General features: G+C 40.1%; 2 protein-coding genes across 2 annotated transcripts in view; one reads left to right on the top strand and one right to left on the bottom strand.

Moving 5' to 3' along the window:
• Window positions 1–22,967, bottom strand: part of Tat (Tyrosine aminotransferase) — an 80,851-nt gene that overhangs the window by 33,722 nt on the left and 24,162 nt on the right. The gene's annotated exons all lie outside the window — the stretch shown is intronic.
• The window catches only part of LOC109038250 (uncharacterized), a 250,480-nt gene continuing 234,207 nt past the window's right edge, over window positions 6,695–22,967 (top strand). The window contains exon 1 of the mRNA XM_072299748.1: window positions 6,695–8,089. The gene's annotated coding sequence lies outside the window, so the exon portion shown is untranslated. The remainder of the gene's footprint in view (window positions 8,090–22,967) is intronic.

Genomic DNA, 22,967 nt, shown 5'->3' with positions numbered 1-22,967 from the left:
ACTGCCGTCCAAATTAAACTTCCGCTTTCGAGATGACTCTGTGAATGAAAGGCAAACGGATGTATTAAACTTTGAAAATAAGCTCTGAGTGACGATTGAGAATTTTTATCAATTTTTCAGTGGTGGAGAAATTATCTTTATTACATATACCTCTACTTTATGGCTCTTTATTATTGCTCTCAGCATTGTTATAATAGCTCTTTTCTTAGCTATCACCAATGGGACGCAGAAGGTTTTAATTTGTTGGTAACTTTATACTTTTGTGTCCTGGTTGTATGCATTTGACAGAAAGTCTGGACCCAGTGGGGTGATTATTGACACTGTGACACAGAAAGCTATAGACAAAGAAGACATAAGGGTGATTTCACGATAATAGGAATAGTCGTGTCGCCGTGGGTTGTGAACGACATAGGGCAGAACGATTGAAAACCAAATTAATTAATCAATAGGAATGATGTCCCTGAACCTATCCATGCTAAAAAATATGATTAATTATTATTATATTCAATAATATGAGACTTTAAAGGCCAAAAATGTCCGGTCGGTTACGCGTCGCCAACCCCGATTTTGAAGCAAAAGAGCAATTTGCGGTAACAAATCAGTACTGATCATGAACTCTTTGGCAATATTTGCTGAATAAAGACTCTAGTATTCAAGAAAATTGCCAGTTTGAACTGAAATGTTTATTATTGAGCGAGAAAAGTCATAAGAAAGAGGTGTCGCCACATTTGGCGACAAATTTTTGCAGTTGTATTAAATGCAGTGTTTATCTCGTCAGATGGAGTCAGGAGTTTCAAAACTGCCATCAAATTGTTCGCTGAAGTCTTCTTGACAAAACCATTACTGATAAGTCAGTTTTTTTTACAATGAAAACTTTAATCATTATGAAAACCAGTGATTTTTACGTGCGTAGCACTAATTCCTCACTACGCAAAAACCTCAATTTAATAGTATTAAACTAAAAGGAAGTCTCCAAAGTTTAGAAAACTTTTAAGGCAGCATTACTTCCACCTCATAACTCAAGAATTGCCAAGTTTCATCTTTTGTATCATCTTTAATCTCACATTTTTGAGTGTCGGTTACGCTGTGTCTGTTACGTAACCGACACAATTTGGCAGGGCCGCCATGTTTGCGTGGACCTCCAGCAGTCCCGCGGGAAGCGCTGATACCTGATTCAATGGCTTGTTTATCAATCACTTTAACTTTGCACTGAATCAAAATAGAGCGTGCCAAAGCTAGAAAAAGGAAGTTTACTACCTTTAAAATGAGGTAATGAAATCCTGTTAAAATTGGTGCACTTTTATTTCTAAGGTATTTCACATTTGAACTATTCCTGTTATCGTAAAATCACCCATAAAGAGTAAGAAGTGATCCTATTGGTTGAAATGGGTGGTTCTTATAGACTAAGGGAGAAAATGATGGATTAACTATAAGGTCTCTTATGGGTTGCCCTTAGTTAGTCTATCACTTACCTCCTTTGTCTATCGCAACCACCCGCTTCTACCATAATAAGAGGGATCCAATTATATTTGCTGTCCTCTTTGTCTATCGTTTTGTCTAACAATTTCACCAATTAATTCGAAGGATCCTCTACATCCAGAAATACGTAGTATGAATCAGTCACACTGCATGATTGCATTCGCAGTATGCTCATTAACCGCTGTAAGTCAGCAAGCAGTATGATACCATTTTTCTTGTACTCGAAGAAAAAGTCGTATTTTGTCTCTAATAAAAAAGTTCAATCTCTTTAACCATTCCCATTTTATTGTTTATTCCCGTTGTACTTAGAAATGCGGTGGTAAATCGGCATTTCTCTAGAATATCATTAGGGACGTCCCTCCTAGCTCCCTTTTCTTTTCCAATTATGATAAAAAATCACAGAATTCTATGAACACTACGTACATTTAAAGATTATGTCACGTTAATATACTTGCGTACTCCGATCTTAACATAGCAAATTAAAGCATAACTGCGCAGAATTAGTGAGAAGAGAGAAAGGACATTTTAAAGATTTTTTCGCATCTTAACGCGCCTTACTGTTCCGAACGATAACTATTCGAACGTACTGGCTAGTTTGTTGCCGCTATTAGAAATTGAAGGCGATTTTTGCCCAGCCGCACGTTGAGACGATGCGTATCTTCATATCTTGTGACGGCCGAGGTTTATTCCACCGAGGATGAGGATTCGCTCCGAGGCTTCGAATTTATCCCGTCCTCGAAGTTGTATGAAAGACCGTTGAGGAGTTTAGAAATCCCGGATAGCGGAATGGAAATAATAAATAATCCTGCGAAATATCCGGAACAATCCCATCCGCAAAAATATTGGTGTTCGTTTATCTAGTCCGAATTATTGAAGCGGAGGATTCCCCGTCATCCGTTTTAAAATTAATTATTTGCTCATTGCACCGTATAAACTTGGGAAAATATGACTTTCAATTCTGGAAATGCAAATAAAAGTTCGACTACATTGGAAAAAAACTAAAAGCATGCCGTGTCGTAGCCGGTAGTCGGTATCAGCTCTTTTTCAATCGAAGCTGCGGACACAAAATGGACGTAGTTCTGCCAAACGGGACTACAAGCATTATCACGTGAGCCTTGATATGCGTGTATTCTTATGGGTCTGAGGGCTCATGTCTTAATGCACAAAGTTCCGTTTGGCAGAAATACGTCCAAATATCAATTACCCTTCCTAAATCCTGGATGCATTCACTGGGGGTTGTCGAAAGTTTCCAGATCATGCACTTTGCCCATAAATACAGGAGTGCGTGTCTGAGAAAACCGGGTATTATCTGCAGTGTTATAGCAGATAGATTTTTTGTGAAAATAAGAGAAGGGGCAATAATGTCGATAAATTTACTGAACATCAGAATGACTCGGGAAGTTGAGTACGAATTAGGGAAAATGCTGATGAAACGTTGAGCTAAAACCCAATTAAATATATAAATTTCACGCTCTATTTTAAGTAAAATTTATTATATTTCCTCTGCTTGCAAAATGTAGTTTTTGACTTTCTTAAACTGTAGCTTTCACATTATTAAGTTTTATTATAATCTTGTGAATTTGCTTTCATTTATTCGAATGTGTTTCAACTGTCTTTTTATGCATGCACTGAAGAAGATCCATATGCCATATTTCAGGAAGTTTGCTTTTGCGCGAGTTTCCATATCTCACACTATTTTTCAATACAGATATAAAGTCTTCTTTTCAAATTTTGTAGAAAGCTGTTATATAGAGGGGTTGGAGGAAGTGAAGAATGATATTCTTTCATGCGTAGTGCGTGCTGGCATTGCTCGTTGCTAAGTTTTTGCAAAGCAACGTTTTACTTAATATATTGATGCTCTAAAAGATTTTCAAAAGATTGTATATTATAAATTATGTGAGTATGTATTGATTTTAAAAAAAAGAAAAAACATAACAAATTGTGAAAACTACGATTATAGAATATAATCGTGATCCTATTTTTGTAATTATTTGGTTTGTCAAAACGCCTGTAATCAATGAGGTAGGCAACATCTCAAACATTATCTTACAATTTAATTATCTTATAATTATGTAATAATGGTTTAATCTCCCTGGTAAAAATTGGCGATAAGAGCTGCGTTTCAAAATACCATAGGAATTCTTATAGCCGGCTAAAGAAGGCTACAGAAAATCATATAGCTGTCTGTAGAATGCGGAGAAAATCATACGGCCGGGCTAGCGGAGCGATAAAAAATTATGCAGCCGGGCTATAGTTCCTACAGCCGGGTTGTACACTTTATCGCCTGGCTGTTGCTTTTTCGCCATCGATTATAAAATGCTATAAAAATTGTGTAGAAATTGTGTGCTTTGGAAATCATTAAGTTTGATACGGAACCACCTTAATATTTACAAAACACACGTTATATTTTCCTTTAATACATATATTTTTTTTTTCATCAATTAAACGAGAATAATCCATACAGGATGTGCAAACATTTCAAAATCATGAGTTGAATAACGCTGACTCCGCCGGATTAAATATTAGAGCCTAACACAAAGCGGAGTGGCGACGCACTGGCGCCTACAAACCTAACAGGGACACTTCACGCATTGCGCAACGCGTGAAGTATCCCTGTTAGGTTTGTAGGCGCCAATGCGCGTTTTGCGCTGGCTGCCCGCCTGCCGCACCGCAGCGTGCCACGGCGCGGCGCTTGAAGCAACTATTTCACACAAGAGGTATTGCTCAGTATCATACAAAATTGAAGGCGCTCTAATATATTAGGAATGTCAGGCATCCATCAAAAGTACGGAGCTTTCCTCCCAAAATAAATCAAGATACTACGGCCCAAGAAGAGAGGAGTGGTCCAAAAACTCTTTAAGTCCTAGCATGCGTAATTAGTGACGTTTAGTATACACTTTATCGCCTGGCTGTGAGTTGCTTAATCGCCATCGGCTATAAAAGGCTATAAGAAATTGTGTGGCCGGCTATGGAAGCTATTGGAAATCTTACAGCCGGCCGTAGGTCTATGGTATTTTGGAACACAGATTCTACTGCCAATTTTTACCAGGGCTTGGGTTTGTTCGATTGCCGTGAGAATATCGCAGTAAAAATCCGAGACGAACATAATATTGACCATAAAAAATGAATCAAATCCTGAACAAGAAGAAGGGAAATCTTGAAACATAACCATAGACTTTATTATTCAGAATAGTTATCGCGTAATTATATTATTTTATACTCAATATCCTGGTTATGTCAGATTGTAGAGGTTAATAACACTCAAATTTTGAAATACTACTTTGCCATTTCCTGCTATGGTTTCATTTTTTTTAAAGGAAAACCAACCATCAATTTTTCTTTGAATTTTCGTTACCTCTATTTTAAAACATAAGAAATAATAGGAAACCTTCAAGAACTACAAAGTAGATAAGAAGTTCTTTTTCAGTTTTTTAGCCTTTGATTTCCTTTTTCCGCCAATTGAATGACGTGATAAAAAGAGTGACTCAAGAGGAGTCGGTAGTCGAAAGACTACTTTTTCCTAAATACTATAAAAACGAAAATATTTTGAAGTTACTGGACAGATCGAACAGACACAATCAGACGTATTCAAAAGAGCGATCGTTTAAAAGTATCTGGGAGGAAGGTTTGGCCAAAACCTCGTGTTGAGAGTAATAACTTAACCTAGAACCGCGCGGAAAATAATGATGTCCTATTGTCGGGAACACAATCGTGTGAATATAGTAAAAAGGGCCGAATATCATTATGATTCAATGTCCGATTGTTTGATTCCTGGCGACCCGTCTCGTCGGATCTAGGCGATGCCATCTTCGGGACACTATAAAAACAGGAGCTGGCATCAAAAGAAAACCAATATCCCCTCCTCGGCCCCCAGCTCCTCCCCCCCCCCCCCCACGGGGGCCGTTCATTCATTACTCACTCAGGTGTCGCCGCGTACTCCCAGATCTGCCATGCCAGCTGGTCCGTATCGGGATATCGCCTCCATGGTGCCAAGTTGCCGATTATTTATGTTTTATCAACTATGCTGCCGTGCTAAGTAGAGTCCCTTTATACTGAGAGTCAAGGCAATGTGAATCCATTTCTGATTGGTTCCTGCATTTTAGGCCTCCACATTGTCACAAACGGGAATAAAGATCGAGGTTTTTCCCCTCCTTGTTTTTTCCCATGATCCGAGGAAGGGGTAACTTTCTGACAGGCCTTAGATAGAGATATTCTGCCGTGCTAAGGAAGAACGCCGTATGAGCCTTCAGGTGTTGCCAAATTACCTTCGATAAAAAACGAATTTACTGGGAAAATCGTCATAATTTTTCTTTAAAATTTTAAGACAATTTTGTCAGCAATTGAATCTAACTTATCAGGAAATTTCAAGGAAAAATAAGCATAACTTCCCTCAAAAATACATGTTTTATCCGGAAACATTTGGCAACCCTCGAATGTTCATACGGCGTTTTTCCAAAGTACGCACTGGAAAAAAAGAAACACATTGGATCTAGGGCCCAGACTCTTAAAAACATCGACAAGAAAAAATACTCTTGATTCAATCGGATTTTTGCTTAAATCAAGAACCAAGCCTCTTAATTTGAGCGGATTTCCTTTTGATTTAAGCAAAAATCCGATTGAATCAAGAGTATTTTTTCTTGTCAATGTTTTCAAAAGTCCGGACTCTAGATCCAATGTGTTTTTTTTTTTTTCAAGTGCGGCAGTATTCTGCCGTGCTAAGGAAGAACGCCGTATGAACATTTGAGAGTTGCCAAATTTCCTTCGATAAAATGCCTATATTTGAGGAAAGCTATGAATATTTTTCCTTGAAATTTTCAGAATCTATAGGTAAAATTGCGAACAAAATTACCTGAAAAATTGGGAGGAAAATTTTCGTAATTTTACCAGGAAATTAGCGTTTAATCAAAGGAAATTTGGCAACGCCTGAAGGTTCATACGGCGTTTTTCCTTAGCACGGCAGTATTAGTTTCCACGGTTTCACCTTCGATATTCGATCGACTTGACAACACGGTAACCCCATTGACGAGATGAGCGCGGGGATGCAAAGATGCATCAGGGGTCGAAGGGTGCGTATTTTTTCGGCTCTCCGGGGGGCGGCCGGAGGGGGGGGAGGACCGAGGGCCGCGGAGGGACGGGACGGAGGGTGGGGGGGGGGGGGGGAGGGATTTTTTTCCTTCTCAATGAGAGGGAAGCGGGACCGCGTGACTCAGTTGTGTACGCGACCTGGAGCCCGGTAGCACGTGCCTCCCTGCAGCATCTGCACCCTCCGCGAAGTATTCTCGCGTCCCTGCAGCAACCCCTCCGCGGAGAGTCCCTTCGAGGGACGCCGAGCCGAGCCAACCGACGCCGAACCTCGCCAAAGATCCCATATCGCGAGGATTCGCGAACGGACTTCTCGCCTATGATGACTCGCGAAAATCCGGTGAATTCGTTTGAATTTTTCATGTGAATCTAATTATATTGCAAATATTTGTGCGCGATTTTATTTTGCAAAGATCGCCGAGTAGATCGTAAAAAATTTGTGAATTTCATGTAATGCGTGTTGCATTTACGTTGTTTTTTTAGTGGATAGCTGATTGCGATTTTTCGCGAAACGGTCAAATTAGCCCTGTAGATCCGTTATCGGACGGTTCTGACAATTTGGGTAGATAACCTATGTCGAGGTAGTGAACTTGGTGTCTTGAGTGCGCCCCATATCTCTGCACAATTTTTTGCGAATGACGGTGATCGAAATTCAAATCGGAGGTAAAATTTCGTGTCGTAAGAAAGTTTGACAAAACAAAAATCCCTCCCTGGAGTGGAGTTGTTAATGTGTTTTTTTCTGTTGCGGTTTTTTCGAATGTACACAGTGCCCGAAAAGGAATGCCGGTTTGATTTGTATTGATCGCCAAATTGATCAATAGTCGTGATATTAACCAAAACGAATTTTGTGGCGGCTTTTAATGAGGAATGCCAACATTTCCTGCTTTGAAAAACTTGATCCGATACCCCTGAAAGTTTTTCCAAATGTGGTGATAGGATAAAATCGTGGAAGTAAACAAACCCGGCGGTTTGCTCTGATCTAGTGCGTTTCCGCGAGGATACACCGTTCGTTTTAAAGTGATTGTGTGACATCAGTGCTTCAACACTGAGAAATAAACAATTAATTAATAATTGATACTTAATTAATGATGATTTTTTAAGAGGATTATCGTTGCCATCTGAATGGAATAATTTGGCAGTTAGCTGATTCACCATTGTAGAAAGAAGTTAGTGAAGTTTGGTGCGGAAATAATTTTGTTTGTAGTGCAATTTACGACATTTAAATCGAAATTTAAAGGAAAATTTCAGGGACTAATGCTGAGAATTAATCAACTATTAAAATTCCACGATATCCATAGATAACTTCTAAATAGTAAGAAATTGTTGTTTCATTTTCAATTTCTATTCTCGTAGTTCGACGAAAAATTATCAGAATTCATTCACTCATCCTTTAATAATATTCTAGGATTAATTTTAAATTCGAACAATTTTCTTGCATTTTAACCAAGTGGTGAATACATGTGCAAACCGATTCCAGTTTTCATCGGTTAATTTCATCGCAGAAAGGCGCTTACACCGAAAATACTAGGTAAGTTCCGAATCCTTAATATGAATTGTATTTTTGTAAATACAAGTTTTTCACACCAATCTTTGCACGGCATGCCGCAACTGAGGAAAATTGGTTTCCATGACGATAACTTCTTGAAGGAACTTTCTATCAAACATGTTGAAAAAAAAACGTTTCTGAATCGCCTTCGTATCCGTATGATACTACAAAGTTAGCAGTCCTGCTCGAATTGTTACCTATTTTTAATCTCTTCCCTTATCTTTCAATGCATTATCTAGAGGAAACAAGTGTTTGCTCAACAACTCGGAGGAATTTCTTCCTTTTATGGTGTCCAAGTTATACGACTCCACCATGACAACCCCTGCTCCATTAAAAAATCAGTTGTGTAAAAGGCAGCAGACATATCGAAATCTATAAATTCAATCGACAAGATAATCAGGCCGACGGTATTTCTATTAGTCCTTGTGCTGTGCTGCCGTGCTAAGGAAGAACGCCGTATAAACCTTCAGGCGTTGCCAAATTTCTTTTGATACAACGAGAATTTTCTGATAAACTTATGAATATTTTCTTCCCAATTCTTCAGATAATTTTGTTCACAATTTCCCCTAGAGATTCTGAAAATTTAAAGGGAAAATATTCATAATTTTTTTCAAGAATGAACATTTTATGGAAGTAAATTTGGCAACTTTCGAATATTCGTACGGCGTTCTTCCTTAGCACGGCAGAGTATCCAACATGAAAAACAAAAACAGAACGTTTCGACGCCGCACAGCATCATTCAGGGCCGGATTCATCTACTTGCCGCCCATGGGCCGCCTGTATTTTGCCGCCTCCTTCTCATTCGTATTGAAACATCAATAAAAACCATCAAATTAACGTGCCAACGGGGGAGGGGTGCATAAGACGCGTTTACTCGTGTTGAACACATGATTTGGGAATGCCCTGTCAACACTACCAGCAAAAGTTAAGTTTCGTTAAACCTATCTTTGTGTGGACAAGGCCTTTCCTTCATAAGAAATGAACAAAAAAATTATGAAAGAACAAACATGAATGTGGTTTAATGATTTTAACTTCCGCCGCCGCGCCGCACAGATTGCACCGTGTTTGGCGCAATGCGTGAAGTATTCCGACAGTCTTGTAGGCGCTATGCGTTTCACGCTGACCGCACTGTATTTGGCGCAATGTGTGAAGTATTCATGCATTCTTGTAGGCGCTATCCGTTTCACGCTGACCGCAATGACCGCACTGTGTTTGATGCAATGCGTGAAGTATTCTTGCAGTCTTGTAGGCGCTGATATGTGTTACATGCCGATCGCCGCGCCGAGGCGAGGGCTTCTCCTTTTCATCTCAAGTCCTCGTCATCATTGCTCTCTGCGCCGCGCCGTTCCAGGCCAAATTGCGTGTTTGGTTTCTCTCTTAACTCGACTACTTAAAGGTGCTGTCTCTTGTATCACTGAAAGACGACAAAATTAAAAATTACTATACTCTCAGGAAATGAGAGATTTTGTCGCCTTTTCTCGTTTGTAATTTTTTTTTCTAATTCCGATATTTTTTTATACCTACATTTAAAAAATTGCAAAATTTGCCGCCCTCTAGATTTGCCGCCATGGGCCGCGGCCCATGTGGCCACCCCCTTGATCCGGCCCTGGCATCATTATCAACTGCTGAAAGAATAGAGAAGAAATGAAAACTAAAATCAATTTTTTTTAAAAAAAAACCGCGGCAATTACACGGTAATGTGATTATCATTGCAATTTAATCATATCACCATGTCACTGCCAAGGTTTTTAAACATATTTTTTATTTCAGTTTTAATTTTTTCTCAATTCTTTCAGCAGTTGATAATGATGCCGTTAGGCGTTGAAGCGTCCTGAATCTGTTTTTCATGCTAGTTATTAACCTTGTTTCCGCGATTTTCCCTTGTTTCTCTTTCGTCATGTTTCGGGCTGCTTCTTCGTTGTCTGTTCCGCTGATATTCTCACGAGGATTAAGGCAAAGAAAAGAAATGACGATTTTTTAAACCTGTTGCTCGGATTTAATCTTAAATCAAATCTACGGATGATCCCACCACAGAGGCCTCCGTACAAAACCGCAGTCCACGAATCTCCTAGATTTGATTGTTAGATTGCAAGAAAACAGCACCTCAGAACCTGCGGGAGTTGTTACATCAGTGTCAGGTTTGCCGAATCTCCTTGGATAGTCACCTAACTTCCGCAGGGAATATGTTAAGGCCGTCGATTTTGTCCTCCTATCTGAAAACTGTCGCGTTCGATGATCAGGTGGAAATTCGATCGGGACTCCAAACAGTCGATATTGTGTACAAAGTTGCGTTTCTCGAGCCCTCGGAGTAAAATCGAGTTTGTGGCGGGATTATTATATTATAAAGCTGGTGTCATTTTACGTTACGCAATTAGATTGTGGATCTCACACCCGACTGTCGCTCCGATCTGTGATTGGGGCGGCTCAAACCGCACATTTTTCAACCGCATGTTTTGCGGAATTCGACGCAGACCTTACATTGAAAAAAAAAAATCTCGGTGTATTTACTAAGAAAAGGGTAATACCAAGAATTCAGGGCTCCATTTGATCCCAGTTTTTTCTAGGTAAAATTACCATTTATGGAATTGGTAATTTTACCGAGGAATCTCTGTAATATTATTGAATTTCTCGGTAATTTTACTGGACCCCGGTAAAAACGCCAATATTTTTTATCGACTGTGGTAGAGTTACCGAGATAAAATGGCAAAGTTACCGGGAATTGATTACCAATAAAAGTGGTATTTTTACCTGAGAAAAACAGTAAAAATACCGGTTTTCAGGTAAGCTTACCAGTCTGTCTTGGTAAAATTACCAATAATTGGTAAAAAAAGTAAGATGGTAAAGGTACCAACGAACCTTGGTAAAAACGCCGAAAATTTTCTTTCAGTGAAACACACTTCAAGCCGCAGTTGGGTTAAATTTTGCAATAAAGAAATCTTAGTTTTGACTCATCCAGTAAAGCACTTACCCACACAGGGAAACTATTGGCAAAAATACTGTCGGTAAAACAAGCCAGAAATATTAGTTCGTTTGTGTACCACTGGACGAAGGTACACATTTAAGCATTCATGAAAGTTACATCTCGACGGCGTAAATCCGCGATCACATATCTCGTTAGCGGTGTCTAGAAATCTCCGCCTCTATGTTTTTTTTTTTATTTTTGAAAGGAGAACAAATTGACATCATTCCTTAAAGTTTTTACAGGCTTTTCTTCGCACAGAGAAGGAAATTCACGGCAATGTTGTCGTTAAAAAAAATAAAGTATGACAGGATGTCTGTGACGTCGCAAACCGGGTTATGTGATTGCCGACTTTAACCATCGATTCTCCAAATTTTCATGTAAGACGCAATTTGAGCTACGGCATTTTCTAAAACCACTCCTGACCAAAATGCTACGTTCCTATTTGAAAAATTTGAATTTCCCGCTCGCGGTGAAAACAAACAAAAGTTCCAATCCCGCCCTGAAATGTTTTCTACGTACAAGAACTGAGCCGAAGCGCCGCGGTTGAAGTTGCCATATTTTCGTACTGCAGAGAATATTACGGCAACGTCTAGTACACAGAGGAAGAACTCAACACAAAAGTTTGGTCAATACGGAAAGAAAAGCACAAAAACGCCAAGCTTTCTGCGCTGAATTCACCAACTGTACCAAAATCAACACAAAATAAAGGTTTGGTTAATGGTTCACTTCCCTATATTAACCGAAAGTGAAACAAGAGCACAAATATTTTTATCGGTTTGGGCAATTTTACTCAAGTAGACAGATATCCCCCCCCCCCTCTTTTTCTCTTTTTCATAAGACGTTTGAATTAAGCATCAAAAAACTTTAATACCTTGGATAGGAATTACTTTCACTAATTTTCGTCGCAAAAATCGTGCTCTACATAAAATTTTGATGAGAAAACGTATCATGATCCTTAAAATCGGCACCTTCTCTAAGAGTCCCTTCTTCTTCGGTTGAACGGTTCCTTCTTGAATTATCGCAAGAATCCAGGTAAATCTAAACCAGGGACCATTCGCCGAAATCTGATTTTCAACACTTGAAGCTTCGCGTAACATCGTCACACTCACTTATCGTCGCTCCTCTGATGTAAGGGCGTAGCTCGATTTCCGCACGAACCCCAGAAAACATTGATATACGTGGAAAGCAGGGCTCACGTGAAAATTGAGACACGCCCTCACGTCAGAGGGGCAACTACTTATGAGGCGCAAATGCAAATGTTGACCCGTCCCCATCACTGTTTCTCAGTTCTCTCGAGATGACGCATCGATTAACACGCGAATGGACACAAGGAGCGAGCCACGACTCCACGCGGCGGTGCAAGGGGTGCAGCGGGGGGGAGGGGGGGTTGTCCATCGGAAGAGCAAATTGATTTGGGTCGGATGAAACGCGAGCTCCGGCGAAAATGCAAAACCGCGCCGAAATAATCAAATTAGACCCTCGCAGTTCATGCCGAATGGACGGACTTGGCCGTGCTGTACACCGGCACGCCGTCCACCCCCTCCCGTCTAGGAATCCCGTTGTTAATTTTCATAATATTGAAGGAGCCCTCCCCCGCATCCGAATAGATAAGTAGTTTGTTTCCCGGTTGCTTGGAGGTTCCGGGGTGTTTCATGCGCCGGGATGAAACATATATTCAGACAATCTATACAAAAACGGCGCGAGACCCTCAAAGGGCTGCCCAGATTCGTCGTTTTCGAGACGAGGGAACGTAACTACATATTTCAACTTTGCAAAAATTCCTTACTACATTTGAATTTTGACCATGAAACTTTTGGGTATTCCTGACAGGAAATTTCACTGATATCTTCGATTAGGGGAAAAAATTAGAAGCCCTAAAAATCACCAAAATCGCGTGAAATACATCGTTTTCGCATGGAGTCGTTTAAAAGTCACAAATCTATCTTGCGAAACGCAAACCGGACGGCCGTTTTTGAAGCCCTAGGAATCTCTAAAATTAGGTAAAATACATAGTTACATAATGAGTCGTTTAAAAGTCACAAATCCATAGTGTAAAACGCACGACCCGATGACCAGTTTTGCGCTCTTCGAAGACGCGTAAAATATGCGGATGAAAAAAATGAAAAGCAACTTCATCGGCCCGCAACGATAGTAATCAACAACTTAAAGCGGGGCTAAAACCGCAAAATAAAACATAGAGCATAAAACCGGGACGTTCCGCAGTATCGCAACTGCATTTTCGACCGGATGTACGAAAAGAAACTCAAAATACTGAGCCTCTCCGCTATTATTGCGAGACACTATAGGGTGACTTTGGTTCTTGCGAAAGAGATCAGTGCACTAAGGAGCGTGAATGATCCCTTCACCGATTCGACGAGTATGTGAAGGGTCTCGGGGTGTCTCGTAATCCACAAGTGGTCAGGATTTGTCAACCCCCCCCCCCCCCCTCCCACACGGCTTCCCGAGATGAATCTTTTCATCCATTTCAAATAAAAATATCCGATTCTTCCACGCCGAGTTGCTCGCATTTTTTTCCAACGCCCGACGTTTGAAGGAATGCCTCTTTCTTCTTTCATCGCCCTCTCTATTCATAACGAAAGTACAGTTTGAGGAATTCGCGGAATCATCCTATTTTGTATTGCTGTCGAGGAATCCATCATATTCTAGTCTATGAGTGGTTGTAGATTCCTTATGGAGCAGAAGAAATTCAAACACTGAGTGAAAAAAGGAAAAGATGAAATGAAAAATACACGATAAAATGTAACTCTGTTGTATAAGATTATAAGACGTCGCACAATAGATCGAGTCATTATTTTGGTTCGGTCGGATATTACATTTTTGGCTAAAACTGCAAATTTTGGTGTTTATTTCGTCACATCTTAGACTATAAGGGGTGTCTATAGAAGAAAAATTTACGAGGCAATGAATGGAATCACTTTTAGACTTCAAAGTTGTGTATAAACGGAGTTAAAAGCGTTTAAAGTTTCCGAATTTTGTGCAACCTCTCCTATTAAGTCGATCCATTGTGCGTCGTTTCCTGAACGAAGGATTGAAACTCCATTGCAAGGTCGCAAAATTGATACAAACAATTCAATTTTTTACAAGAATATACCTGCCCAATTTACCGCCGAAAACTTTTCGGGTTTTTGCACGAGATCAGAAGAAAAATCAGTGAAATTTTCAGCAAGATATGCTCAAAATTCTCTCTGTAAAATAGGATTTGCTATGGAAAACATTGAATAAAATTGCATTTTGGCGACATTGAAATGTAGTTATGTTTTTTCGTGAGGAGAACGACGAAGAGTAACGTGTAATACATAACGTCAAAGGCGCGAAGCGCTTGAGGGGGCTGGACCGCGAAGCGGTCAAAGGGCGCACCCCTTAGAATTAGTATTTGTGTATCGTTGCATTAATAGATGGTCACTTTCAATTTTCGGTACAGGTAATAGATGCTTATTCGGAACGAGCACAGAGCATAGTTTTCTATCGGCTAAGGAGAGGAGACTCAAACGCCATGTCAGTTCGCCTTCAATTTTTAGAGTAGGCAAAACGAGCTCACGAGTGATCGAATAGTGGTATCATCGTGAAATGACAGGCTTTCTTGGAGGAGACAAGACATCGTTTTATCAAATAATAGCGTGATGTCTCTATCGCATGGGCAGTTCGCCTAAAAACTTCGGTATAAGCAATACGGGCTCCTACAAGGTGGACTAGTGGTATCAACCGTGATTGTAAATCTAGGGAGTTTCGAGGAGCGTCTCACAACTCTAACCTTACAGGGTACAAAATCTCAGCGCAATTCAAATTTGTTCTCTCCAAGCAGATATACGTGTAGTTTAACTTTAAAAGATAATGCTGGCAAAATTAGTAATGTAGGACGTAATCGCACGTAATAATACGCCCACAAAAATTCGATTTCATACATCAACAACTTGACACCGCATTGAATGAATTCGTATTACTACTGTGTTTTTACATGAGAGTCGTAGGGAAAGGAAAAGTTTTAGTCCATGTTTAAATTATGGATTAGCGTTAATGAAAGTATCGTATTGACTCTTTCTACTCAGATAAAGTTTGTACTAACATTGCGGCGCAAAGGATCGATTTTTTAGATCAATTTTTGGCACTTAGCAACTATGGTCGGGTTGACAACGTCATCCTCATTAGGGAACATGTGCATGGAACTCTAGTAATTATCTCGGAGCGCCCGCCTTTGACCGGCCTCTGGAGTGTGTCAGTGATGACATAAAACATAAAACCATGGGCGATTTTCAGAGACGAAAACTTATCCACGCCCATCATCATTGACCGAGCTTTTGTTTTCCGTATAATGAGAAGCCGGAGCAATTTTTGGTCGCCGAGATTTTAAAACTGACCCATTCAGTGAGGTGTACCCTATCCGCTAGCCACGGATTGTTAACGTTCAGTCAGGTATACTTCGAAAAATCCTTTTTTGGAATTAAAAAGTATCATATTAGAATTTTTGCCTAAATTACGAGTGAAATTGGTATCTTTCTGTTTTGGTTTGCGTTACTCTATTACAGTTATTTTTGGACTAAAGAAATAATGGGAGAAAAGCCATGTAAATTGGCCCTATGGATTTCTATCATGAGCCACGACAAAAAAAAATCAAAATTTAGGGAGCCAGAGGGTTCATATGGGTATGTCAGCTAAATGGAACCAGAGGCAGGTGGGAAAGAAGGAATGTGTTCATCTGTCAAGGGCTGTAAGAATGAATGGGAATTATAAAGCGCCAGTGACGTCAGCGGCGGCGACCAAGTTGCGGGACGACGACGGTCGGGAATCTGTAACTCATGAGCCCTGTCCACAATGCTCTTGTCACATGCCCACGGCTCATGAGTGCTGCATTAAGTTGGCGCTTAGTTCCTTTTCGTAGAATGGAAAATCCTGCTTTTCCATTTTCCAAAGGGACTCACGCCACCTTTAACATTGTTTCATATGCAGCTTTCCAGAGCAGACCCCATCTTTCCCGCTCGTTTATGGTTATGTTTAGTAAAAATACGTCCATACAATGATGGTAGCAACTGCAAATCCTTTGATTCATCTAATAAAAAACGTGAAAATTTGAACTTTTGCGACGTAGCAGTTTTGTCTCACCTCTTACTCTACAAAAATGCCCACAATTTGTCTTCACAGGATCTAAGATCCACTTTGGTATGAGAGTGAGCTCTTACAAATTGGAGCCAAATTACCCACGATGTCCCGCGTGCGATATATATACATATATACGCGGCGGCATACATCGTTGTATCAGACGTAATCTGTAGTAACGCTAACATCGGAAGGCGGAAGTCTCTCAGGTCCCCGAACGAATTTCCGGGAAACCGGGCGTGCCCCGCCGGAAGTGCGATTTTCTCCCCCCCCCACCACCCCCTCACTATCCCCCCTCCCCCTCCTCGACTTAAGTCTCCTTTATTCCTAATTTACTTTCGCTCTATATTCAATCCGAGGCAGTCTCGGCGGCAGAGCAAATTTCCCGGAAGAATGAAATGTGAGAGCATCTTCAAGAACGATCGATTATCGATTTTCGCATTTGAAGCCATGGTAAAGAATCGATTATTAAGGTAAACCCTGTTTATCGATCCTTTGCAATGGGTTTGAATGACAGATCAATCGATGTATCGCAAAGCGCGCCGCGCCACTGAGCATCTTGTGTCTCATCGGATCTTGAATCAATATCAATAGAGGAAGTTTGATTGAGTCATGCGAGATGCGCTCGGGAACAGCTTTGAAGGGCGGGCACGTAGATCGGTTTCAGAGCATGATTACATGGGCGTAGTTAAGACAAAACGGACTATGTGCACATCAACTCGATCGGAAGGAACTACAAAGTGCGCGAATCCCACGCACATAGTTTCTTTTGATCTGATTTCTGTGTGCATAGTTCCAATTGAACTTGCATACCTTAACATGATACTTCGGATGGATGCAGTCGCGTCCTTTATGAACTCAAATAGTGATGCCGGCTCTCTGGAACAATTTGCTCTCCCAAAAATCTTTTAGCGTATGGTTAATTTAACCGTAATTTAAAAAAGGAAAGATTTGTGTGACGGCGCTGATGACACGCAAAGCATGGACGTATAAACTTAACAAAAATTAGGGGAGTCACATTTTCTTTTAAAAAGGAAAAAAAATTAGGTGTAAGCGTTTTTCAAAAAGCCAAAAATGTTTCACACACTTTGGAACTTGCAACATTCTATCAACACCGTTTCAATTGATAATGACTTGAAATGGACGTATTTCTGCCAAACGGAACTATGTGCATTAAGACATGAGCTCTGAGACCCATATGATTATATGTGCAGACAGGGCTCACGTCATAATGCACATAGTTCCGTTTGGCAGAAATACGTCCATATGGAGAAGATCGGTATCACCAACTTACGGGAACCTCCTCTGGTAGCGAACGCTGTAATGAGAGGCCGTCTGATAAAACATGGCGAAAATTTGACAACAGAGATGAATTTCAAACCTAGATGTGCACTATTTCATGTACGTATATATATCACAAACAAAATGGGAGGTTTCGAGCCATACAGTTTCCTGTGTCGTATAAGTCTCCTCGCATGCATGGCTGTGTGTGAGCAATAATAAAGCTCCAGAACTTTTTCAATTTTCTGCCTCACGCGAGAGGAAATAATGCACACGGTTACGACCAAGAACGGATTAAGTGAAAAACAATTCGGAAAACATACTCAATCCCATCGGAGGGTTCACGCCTATTGAATTGTCTGCACTTCCCAAAGTAACTTTTTTAATTTTTTTTTTTTTTTGTTAAAGTCGAATGCAGCTATACAGAAATAGACATACTTTAAGTTGTGAAGGACTGAACACGTTAATATAGACAGGCTTCTAGTGTTAATGACCCAAATGTTAAAGGCACCTTTAAATATACGTATCTACCAACCAACCAACCACATTTCAGTAAATTTTACGATTCCTTCTGGTATTACATGAATCTGTCGTGACTTGCTACCGGGTTCAATTTCTGGTAGCTCATTACTGATTGATTTCATTCTTGTTATCAAATGCACTTTATATGTTACCAGGGCCGGATTAAGGGGGTGGCTACATGGGCGGTGGCCCATGGCGGCAAATTTAGGGGGCGGCATATTTTGCAATTTTTTTAAATGTAGGTATAAAAAAAAATCGGCCTCAGAAAAAAAAAAGTATCAATGAGAACAGGGGACAAAATCTCTCTTTCCTGAGTGTATCGTAATTTATACTTTTGTCGTTTTTCGGAGATACTATACAAGAGACAGTATATTTAATTAGTCGAGTTAAGAGAGGAACTAAACACGCAATTTGGCCTGGAGGTTAGCGCAGAGAGGAATGACTACGAGGACTTGAGACGAAAAAGACAAGTCCTCGGCGCGGCGGTCGGCATGTAACACATATTAGCGCCTACAAGACTGCATCAATACTTCATCCATTGCGCCAAAAACCGTGCGGTCAGGAGCGGTTGGCGTGAGACGTATAGCGCCTACAAGCCTGCAGGAATACTTCACGCATTGCGCCAAACACAGTGCAATCAGCGCGGCGCAGCGGCGGAGGTTAAAATTATTAAAACATTTATGTTTGTTCTTTCATAATTTTTTGGTTCATTTTTTATAAATGGAGGAGTAAATTTCCGTGCAATTTCGCTAGTAGTGTTGACAGGGCTTTTGCAAAAAATGTATCCAACACAAGTAGGTAAACGCGTCTTATGCACCCCTCCGCCTCCCCCTCCGGCACGTTCATTTGATGGTTTTTATTGATGTTTCAAAACGAATGAGAAGGGGGCGGCAAAATACAGACGGCCCATGGGCGGCAAGTAGGTAAATCCGGCCCTGTATTTTACTAAAATGAATGAATGGCTACAACGAATTGGCTCAAATCCAAAAAATCCAAGGTGATGCAACAATCATCCATCCAAAAAATTAACCGAATCCAGTCGCAAAAATTCGCCTTGAATTGGACTTCGATCCGACTTTAGCGTCTCTGATTGACCTGTGGTGCGTTTTGGACTGATGAACGGATGTTGCACCGCCGCACAATGAATCGAATCAGTAGGAGAGGTCGGACATGAATTTTTCCACTAAAACTGCAAATTCAGATATTTATTTCGTCAAATATTAAATTTGGTGGAGTGATTCCCATGGAAAATTTTACGAGAAAACCAATGGGGCCATTTTCGAGACCTCAAAAGTTTGTAAAAACTGAGTTATGAGCTTTTAAAGTTTCCAAATATTTTCTGCGCTCTCATCCCATGAACTCGATCCGCTGTGCGCCGCATGAAAGACTCGCAAAATTCGGCCCCAGTTCCTCAAACAGGATCGGCTTGTTTGCTAAACTAATGGAGAATTTGCATGCAAATTTTTTATTGCTTCATCTGATAGTACTTAAAGAGCTGATTCCACAGTAGTTTTTATATTTTTTTTTCTGTTATGAGATTTAATATAAAAATAGATTTAAAAGCTGGAAAATGCACCTTCTAGTAACATCATTTGGCGGCATTTCCCATTAAAACACAGGTATTTTAGCAGATTAGATCATTTTGTCATATCTTTTCCAATAATTGTTCAATTCATGAACCAAGGGTATTCTTGTGTTCAGTGCACTCAATAGTTTCCACTTAAACACGAAATTCATCAAATTTCAGACACCTGAAAATTCTCTATTGCTCGATACATTCAACGGACAACAAGGTGATTTGTAGCGTTAGTGATGAGGCTAGGTAGCAAATTTCACTGTTCGCCAAGAGGCTTGTGGATGGTCTCCATGTGTCTTTACGCTCTACTTATCGATAGATTATACGTCGACATATCGACAACATCGAAACTCACTCGGAAATTGATAGGATCACATACACGCGCGCACGCATACGGAACCAGAACTCTCGGATATCCCGACTCCACACCGCGTCCGTCAAAAAGGGGCGTTTCCACTTCCACAATGCCACCGAACTGGCCAGACGGGCAGCGTAAAAAAAGAGAAAATGCCACCAGCATTAATATAAATCGTTGGCCGGAACCATGACCAAAACGTGCTGAGTAAAAACACCGTAAGAGCATTCGAATGTTGCCAGATTTCCTCTCAGAAATATTAGAGTTTGAAAAAAAGCGATTAGTTTTTTCCTTTAAATTTTCAGACTTTCAGAATCCAATTCTGAACTCAATCCTCTGAAAAATTGGAGGAGAAATATTCACAAATTTTCCTGGAAATTCGAGCTTTGTAGAAGGAAATTTGGCAACGTCTGATGGCTCATACAGCGTTTTTACTTAGCATGGCAGAAACACCCACCCGTGCTGCCGTGCTAAGGAAAAATGCCGTATGAGCCTTCAGACGTTGCCAAGTTTCCTTCGATAAAAACCGAAATTACTGGGAAATTTGTGAATATTTTTCCCCGAAATTTTCAGACAATTTTGCACGCAATTTGATCTAAAATATCTGAAAATTTCAAGGAAAAAAGTGCATGAATATCGTTAAAAATACAGATTTTTTTCGAGGGAAACTTGGCAACTCTCGAATGTTCTTACGGCTTTCTTCCTTACCACGGCTGCGTGGTCCCGGTCCCTTCGGAAAGCTCGCCCCCCAGCTCCGTTTTTATGAAGAATGATTAGATTCTGCTATCAGAAACAAGATAAAAACAGTGTTTTTTGGGGCTCAGCGGCAACGTTGCGTGAACCGAAAAACCGCCACATCGGGCCTGGACGTGGATTTTGATCCGAGGGGTTCGGGGATAGGCCATCGCAGCGCATCCGAGTAATTACGCTGATGAAATGCATTCAAGTGGACAAGCCTCTCATAGGCGGATCCACTTCTATGACGGCAGGTAAAAAAAGAGAGAGAAAATGTACTAACGACGGACCCAGGTTGGGATTTCGTTTATTTATATTTACGTTCGCTTATTTTATACAGGTATGAAACGGGCAAGCTGATTTACGTCTGCAACGTTGCGGATGTTCTAAAAAAAAAAATTCAATTCTTCGGTGAATTTTGAGTGATTTTTCAATGCACTCAAGAATCAAAAATCGCATTTGTGTGCCAAGAATCAAAATTGGTCCAGCCTGAGGCACGAAATCTGACTCACCCAGGATTTCTGATACCCGACCGTTTCCTGACAATAGAATGTCTTTTTTAAACGGAAATAATTAGTTTCATTCGATCACCAAATCTCTTCCTTGAAATAATTGCTACGGATATGAGTTTGAAAGCCGAACTTTCCCTGTAATGTTTTTTTCGAATTTAATGTTGATTTTTGGCTGATCTGAAAGTGAGTTTTACGTTTGTTGACTTGTTTTGTACTACAAAGCAAAATATCTAAATTACAGCTTGATATATAATTGACTTTTGGTGGTAAAATGACATAAAACTCTATCTTTGAACAATTACGCCTTGCTCGCCACACCCGGTCATGTATAATTCTCTGCTTTTCTCCAAGAAAAAATAAAATAAAATGGAATAAAAAAAAGATAAAAAATTAAACGGGAACGATAATTTATAGACACTGCAATAAATTTTACTTTATTTGCCATTTGGCAAGCTATCCGCGTATTTATCTCACATGGAGGTAGAATCAAGATTTCAAGATAGGCACGAAAAAAGTATGCTTGAAAATGTAAGCGCAACGATCAGATAAAAATAACCATTCCGGAAAATTTTCATCGGAAGGGTCTTATTTTTCTCGGAATAATTAATCTTGCAACCCATTAGCGTGTTAATAGGGTCTGAAACTCTACAAGTCCGCTCGGTAAACTTCTAAATAGAGTCATGGCTTTTCAAGAGCCTGCTCGCATCTATGCCGCGCTAAGAAAAAACGTCGTATAAGCGTTTCAACGCTGCCCAGTTATCTCGTATAAATTTTCATTTTTTAAACACATCTTGAATTTCTTCCTTGACCTTTTGCACGCACCAAATTACATAGGATGTCATATGTTACATTCCTCGTGCATAGAGGTAGCAGGTAGCATAGGATACTACCCCTTGCAAGGGGAATCTTTTCAATTTTTGCATGCTCACTTTGTAGGTAGTTTGGACTTAATTGCAGTGGTTTGGTTATAGAACTAAATCTTAAAAATAAACACATTACGCAAATGATGACCGGAAAATTCAAATTATATGCCTCTGTTATTTGCTTAAATGATGACTGCCTCCTGCCTCCAAAGTTGAGAAAAATGAAGTAAAATCGCAATGGAGGCGGGGGGTTAAAAAGTTGAGCATTTTGTTCGCCATAGGAGAATTTGGACCCAGTACTACTTGGACTACATTTTGCATTTATGAACTAAAATTTCTGTCTCAGTTTAAAAACAACATATGGGCCATAGTTACACTATGCACTTAAGTGTTTCTACCAATGAACCAGATATTGTGATTCCGAATTGCAAAATGTAGTCCATTTAACAATCTTGTTATTCACCAGTACTGGACCGAAAAAAAGGATGCTGATTTGACATTCTGGGTGTAAAAACGTGTGCGACAACGCACAATCCGCTGAATCAACCGCTACAGCAATTACTTTAGCAATGTCAAGATGTAAAACTTACTGCTCTGACGGAAATTCAGCTTTTTGTGTCGCACACTTTTCAACTTCCAGAATGTTGAATCTGCATACTTTTTTTCGGTGTGAACTCAACTTTGAGACATGTAGTGAAAAAATAGTGAAGTGGATTTAACATTCCGGATGTAAAACAAGTGTGCGAGAACTTACAAAATGCCGAATTAACGGAACAGTAATTCTGGCAATGTCAAGATGTAAAACTAACTGCCATATCGGGTAATTCAGCATTTTGTGACTTTGTGAGTTCTCGCACACTTTTTTTTACAATCAGAATGTTAAATCAACTTCACTTTTTTTTCGGTGTGCAGTCATCTCGAAACATTTTTAATCGAAGGAAA

This window comes from Bemisia tabaci, chromosome 4 (genome assembly GCF_918797505.1).
Source record: "Bemisia tabaci chromosome 4, PGI_BMITA_v3".
NCBI classification, from domain to species: domain Eukaryota; kingdom Metazoa; phylum Arthropoda; class Insecta; order Hemiptera; family Aleyrodidae; genus Bemisia; species Bemisia tabaci.
This window is presented reverse-complemented; position numbering and strand designations above follow the sequence as displayed.